At 32.4% G+C, this 5,982-nt stretch overlaps 1 long non-coding RNA gene across 1 annotated transcript in view; it reads right to left on the bottom strand.

Moving 5' to 3' along the window:
- The window catches only part of LOC135203496 (uncharacterized), a 267,713-nt gene extending 265,073 nt beyond the window's left edge, over positions 1–2,640 (bottom strand). The window contains exon 1 of the long non-coding RNA XR_010311941.1: positions 2,504–2,640. This is a non-coding gene — a long non-coding RNA (uncharacterized LOC135203496). The remainder of the gene's footprint in view (positions 1–2,503) is intronic.
- Between the last annotated feature and the right edge of the window lie 3,342 nt (positions 2,641–5,982).

Here is a 5,982-nt window from a genome sequence, read left to right as displayed (position 1 = left end):
TGATGGAAAGAAATGAAGGAATAAACGACAACGACGTAAATGGAACCTCTGGCAACAGAGGAGCTTCGTCCGGCAACCAGGTATTCAACCAATTGAAGGGGAAGACGGTCAGGTACTTGGAGGTCGTCATCCAGCAACTGATCACCACAACGAAAATTATTATTATTATTATTATTATTATTATTATTATTATTATTATTATTATTATTATTATTAGTAAAGCTATCATAACAGCATTAGTCACTAAATTGGTAAAGAAAGTCACAGTGTTTTAGATGTGTGTATATATATATATATATATATATATATATATATATATATATATATATATATATATATATTCATATGCCCCACTTTGGATTTCTTCATTATTATTATTATTATTATTATTATTATTATTATTATTATTATTATTATCATTATTATTATTATTATTATTATTATTATTATTAAGACAGCACTGTTCATTTTAATAGCTGTGGTAGTAGCGGAATATTTTCATTATATTTTTTTCACAATTTCAAAGATTATTATTGATGTATTTTTCTCTTCGTCAGCTGTAACGTGGATATGACGCATAACTGATAAGAATTTTGTAATAGATACAGTAACAAATGATTCGTTGAAGTACTGTTGAGTAATATTGCATTGCGTGCAGTTCTCCCTGTGACAGAAAAATTACCCTTAATTACCATTAATTACTTTTTAGTAATGCCACTCTACTTGTAATTTTCCTAGTTACAAATTAGCATTTCCTAGAATGTAGATAATGCTGAATACTATTGGCTAAACAAGACAAGATAATTAAGACAATCATTCAGGAAAGTGGTTCCTTAAATCAAGACAATAATTTAGAAAAGTTGGGCTTTAAATAATGACAGTAATTGAGAAAAGTTGTTCCTTAAATCAAGACAATAATTTAGAAAAGTTGGGCTTTAAATAATGACAGTAATTCAGAAAAGTATTCCATAAATGAAGACACTGATTTAGAAAAGTCGTGGTATACTTCAAATCTAGAAAATAGTTTAGAAAAGTGGTATACCTGAAGTCAAGACAATAATTTAGAATAGTAGTGCCTTAAATCAACACAATAGTTTAGACTAGTGGTACCGTAAATCAAGACAATAATTTAGAAAAGTGATACAAAGAATCAAGACGACAATAATTTAGAAAAGTGATACATTGAATCAAGACAATAATTTAGGGAAGTGGTATACCATAAATCATGACAATAATTTAGAAAAGTGATACATTGAATGAAGACAATAATTTTGAAAAGACGTATACCTCAAATCAAGACAATAATTTAGAATAGTAGTACCTTAAATCAACACAATAATTCAGACTAGTGGTACCATAAATCAAGACAATAATTCAGAATAGTGATACATTGAATCAAGACAATAATTCAGAAAAGTGGTACATTGAATCAAGGCAATAATTTCGAAAAGTGGTATACCTCAAATCAAGACAATAATTTAGAAAAGTGATTTATTGAATCAAGACAATAATTTAGGGAAGTGGTATACCGTAAATCATGACAATAATTTAGAAAAGTGATACATTGAATCAAGACAATAATTTAGAAAAGTGATACATTGAATCAAGACAATAATTCAGAAAAGTGATACATTGAATCAAGACAATAATTTAGAAAAGTGACTTATTTAATCAAGACAATAATTTAGGGAAATGGTATACCTTAAGTCATGACAATTATTTAGAAAAGTGATACATTGAATAATACAATAATTTTGAAAAGGGGTATACCTCAAATCAAGACAATAATTTAGAACAGTAGTACCTTAAATCAACACAATAATTCAGACTAGTGGTACCATAAATCAAGGCAATAATTCAGAATAGTTATACACTGAATCAAGACAATAATCTAGGAAAGTGATACATTGAATCAAGGCAATAATTTCGAAAAGTGATACATTGAATCAAGACAATAATTTAGGGAAGTGGTATAACTCAAATCATGACAATAATTTAGAAAAGTGGTATACCTCAAATCAAGACAATAATTTAGAAAAGTGATACATTGAATCAAGACAATAATTTAGAAAAGTGATACATTGAATCAAGACAATAATTTAGAAAAGTGTTACCTTATATCAAGACAATAATTTAGAAAAGTGTTACCTTATATCAAGAGAATAATCTAGGAAAATAGAACCTCAGATTTACCTTAAGAGAAATGGCCACATGGACGAATATCCGCTGATAGTAAAGTCTCGTCTTTTCAGACAAAATAAGCGACCATGATTATCATTCCGGGTAGTTACTGGTCACGTCGAGGTGTCATACCTTGTGTAAACGACAAAGGGAAAGCGTGTGTACGTGTATAAGTGTATACGTGTGTATGGGTATGTGTGTATCGCCGTTCACCAAGCAATGTGATTTTCCATCTCGAACCACACAAAAAAAAAAAAAAAAATCCTTTTTTTTTTTTTAAAGATGGAATGCCAATCCCGTAGGTTTTTTTAATCAAACGCACCTTCTTATTAATTTTTTTTTTTAACCAATCGGTTGTCAGTGGGAACAACAGAGCGAAATAGAGAGAGAGAGAGAGAGGGTTGATATTCTGTGGAGACTACACAGAGCGCGTCCACCTCTCCTATGCAACACAGCTAAGGCAACTGCTAACCTTTCTACACTAGCTCTCTCCCTCAGCCTCTCACTCTCTCTCTCTCTCTTTCGCTCTCTCTCTCTCGCGCGCGCTCACCCGATCTCTCACTCCACCACACTACCCCACCTAGCCCCGCTCTCTCTCTCTCTCTCTCTCTCTCTCTCTCTCTCGGGTGGAAGCCCTCTGAGCGGTTTCTACAGCGCAGTGTCTTTTTGCAATTACACCAAAAGAATTTACTGGTCAGTTTATTTCTCTAATCCCCCCTTACCCCCCCTAACCCCCTCCTTGTTACGTCTGAGAACATTAGAGAGAGAGAGAGAGAGAGAGGGGGGGGGGAGGGGGGGGGAGGGGTTCATTACGTCACACAGGGGTGATCCGGTAATAAACGTTTTTGCGTCAACTCAAACGTCTGGGTTATGTTTCTGGTTTGAGACGTTTTTCGTTGACTTTGTACCGTAGAAGAGGTGAAGTATATATATATATTTCTCTCTCTCTCTCTCTCTCTCTCTCTCTCTCTCTCTCTCTGGACTTGGAGGGGAGGGGAGGAGGAGAGGGAGGGAGGAAGAGGAAGGGGAGGAGGAAGAATGGGAGGAGGAGGAGGAGGAATGGGAGTAGGAGGAGGATGAGGAAGGCGAGGAGGAGGGAAGAGAGAGTGAAGAAGAAGAAGAAGAAGAAGAAGAAGAAGAAGAAGAAGGGGAGGAAGTGAGAAGGTGGAGGAAGGGGAATAGAAAGTGAGAAGGAAGAGGAAGGGGGAATAGGAAGTGGGGAGGAGGAGGAGGAGGAAGGGAGAATAGAAAGTGAGGAGGGGGAGGAGGAGGAGGAGGAGGAGGAGGAGGAGTAGGAGGTATGAGGAGGAGGAGAAATATTCCCTAAAACGAGTCCAGGTGGAAATTTTTAAAGCGGCCACAATGAGAGAGGAGTATAAACGTTCTTTGAAAGAAACGAGGGAAAAGAGGTGAGGTTTTATTTGACAATGTAAACATTTCTGGGAGGAAAATAATCGTTTTAGGGACAGCTTTGAAAAACGTTTTTCAGGACAAACGTGTTTGGGGGAAAATTTGAAGGGACAAGTTTGTAGAAATAAACTTTTTAGGGATATACATTTTTGTAAGGAAAAAAATCATGCAAACATTTTTGTTTTTAAAAAATCATCTAAACAATTTAAAAACTTTTATGAAAAAAATTCATGCAAACATTTTTACCAAAAACATTTATATGCAAAAAAATTATGCAAACCTTTTTTTGCAAAAAAATTTTCTGAAAAAATCATGCAAACATTAAAAAAAAATTGGAAAAAATCATGCAAATATTATTAGAAAAAAATTTATGGAAAAAATCTTACAAACATTTTTAAAATAAAAATTTATGGAAAAAATCATGCAAATATTTTTAGAAAGACATTCCATGAAAAAAAAAATTAATGCAAACACTTTTTGAAGAGAAAGTTTTATGAAAAAGTCATGCAAACATTAAAAAAAAAACATTTTTATGGGAAAAAACCTGCAAACATTTTTACGATAAAAATTTGTGAACAAAATTATGCAGACATTTTTAGAAAAAAAACCATTGTTATGAAAATAAAATACATGCAAACATTTTTCAAAAATAAAATTTTTTAGAAAATTTTTAGGAAAAATAAAAAACTTTTATAAAAAAAAATTATGAAAAAGAATCATTCAAACATTTTTAGATAAAAAAAAACATTTTTATGAAAAAAAATCGTTCAAACATTTTTAAGAAAAAAATGCACTTTTACGAAAATAAACATGCAAACATTTTTAGAAAAAAAAATTTTTTTCATGAAAAAAAATTCATGCAAACATTTTTCAAAAATAAAAATTACAGAAATACAAATTTTTAGGAAAAATAAAAAATAAAAACAAAAACTTTTTAAGAAATAAAAACTGGGCGGAAGGAAGGAAGGAAGAAAGGAAGGTTCCAAATATTCCCGGAGGAATTTGTAGAAGGAGCCTGGAAAAGGTTTCAAAGGATCCCGATGGAATCACCACGAGATTACGTCTGTAAGCGTCTTTTTCCCCTCCCCCCCCCCCTCTCTCTCTCTCTCTCTCTCTCTCTCTCTCTCTCTCTCTCTCTCTCTCTCTCTTACATTTTCCCTCTTCTAAACTCTTTCCAGGTTCTCCATTTCATTTATGCTCTTCTCTCTCTCTCTCTCTCTCTCTCTCTCTCTCTCTCTGTAACTATCTTTTTCCCTTCCTCTCTCTCTCTCTCTCTCTCTCTCTCTCTCTCTCTCTCTTCTTCATTTTTCCCTCCTCTAAACTCTTTCCAGGTTCTCCATATTTCATTTATGCTCTCTCTCTCTCTCTCTCTCTCTCTCTCTCTCTCTCTCTCTCTCTCTCTCTCTCCTTCCTGTTCGTAATTTTTCTCCCTGCACGGATTGGCTCCTGAAATATGTAGGAGGGTCTATTATTAATGAGAGTGTAAATATGGCTCCCGTTCGAGGTTGGGGTGGGAGGGGAAGGGTCCCCCCCCCCCCCCGGTTAATGTTAATTGTTCATGATTACCTGACGTTATTAATTATGGTTAATTGACGAGGTCGTTACCTCGGGGGGCACGCAGGATGTATTAGTCTATTTTTATTTATTTTATTTTATTTTATTTTATTTTTGAACGATCACTTTCAGAATGTGGACTTCTCTACATTACTCCGTGTTTCCTGTATCGATGTTGTTAATAGGCGAAACTTATCTTCCATTATGTTAACAATTTATTATGCGTATTTATATTTTTTTATTATTATTACTTTTACTGGTTTATTATTATTATTGTTATTGTTATTATTATTATTATTATTATTATTATTCCTTTTTTGTTTTTTATTATTACTAATATTTTATTGTTATTATAATTATTATTGTTATTGTTACATATTGTTTTCATTATTATTTTTATTACTATTATTTTTATTACTACTACTACTACTATTTTTATTGTGATTGATATTATTTATTTTTATTGTTATTACTTTATTATTACTTTTTATTATTTTTATTATTAATATTTTATTATAGTTATTATTGTTGTCAGTTACTACTGTTTTCATTATTATTATTATTATTATTATTATTATTATTATTATTATTATTATTATTATTATTATTATTATCAGAAGATAAACCCTATTCATATGGAACAAGCCCACCGGCTTTGGTTTAGATTTTTATCAAAAGTTTTATCATTGTTATGTTTGATGTAACGTCTGTTTCCATATAATGATTGTCCCCAGTAAGGGGGTAGTTTCTGTTTTCAGCTCTGCCTGACTCCATAGGTCCCAGCGCTTGGCGCCTTTTGGCCTAAATCCTAAATTCTGTTTTATAATTCAAATGATT

Source organism: Macrobrachium nipponense, chromosome 36 (genome assembly GCF_015104395.2).
Source record: "Macrobrachium nipponense isolate FS-2020 chromosome 36, ASM1510439v2, whole genome shotgun sequence".
NCBI classification, from domain to species: domain Eukaryota; kingdom Metazoa; phylum Arthropoda; class Malacostraca; order Decapoda; family Palaemonidae; genus Macrobrachium; species Macrobrachium nipponense.
The sequence above is the reverse complement of the archived record's forward strand: the minus strand, read 5'-3'. Positions and strand labels throughout refer to the sequence as shown.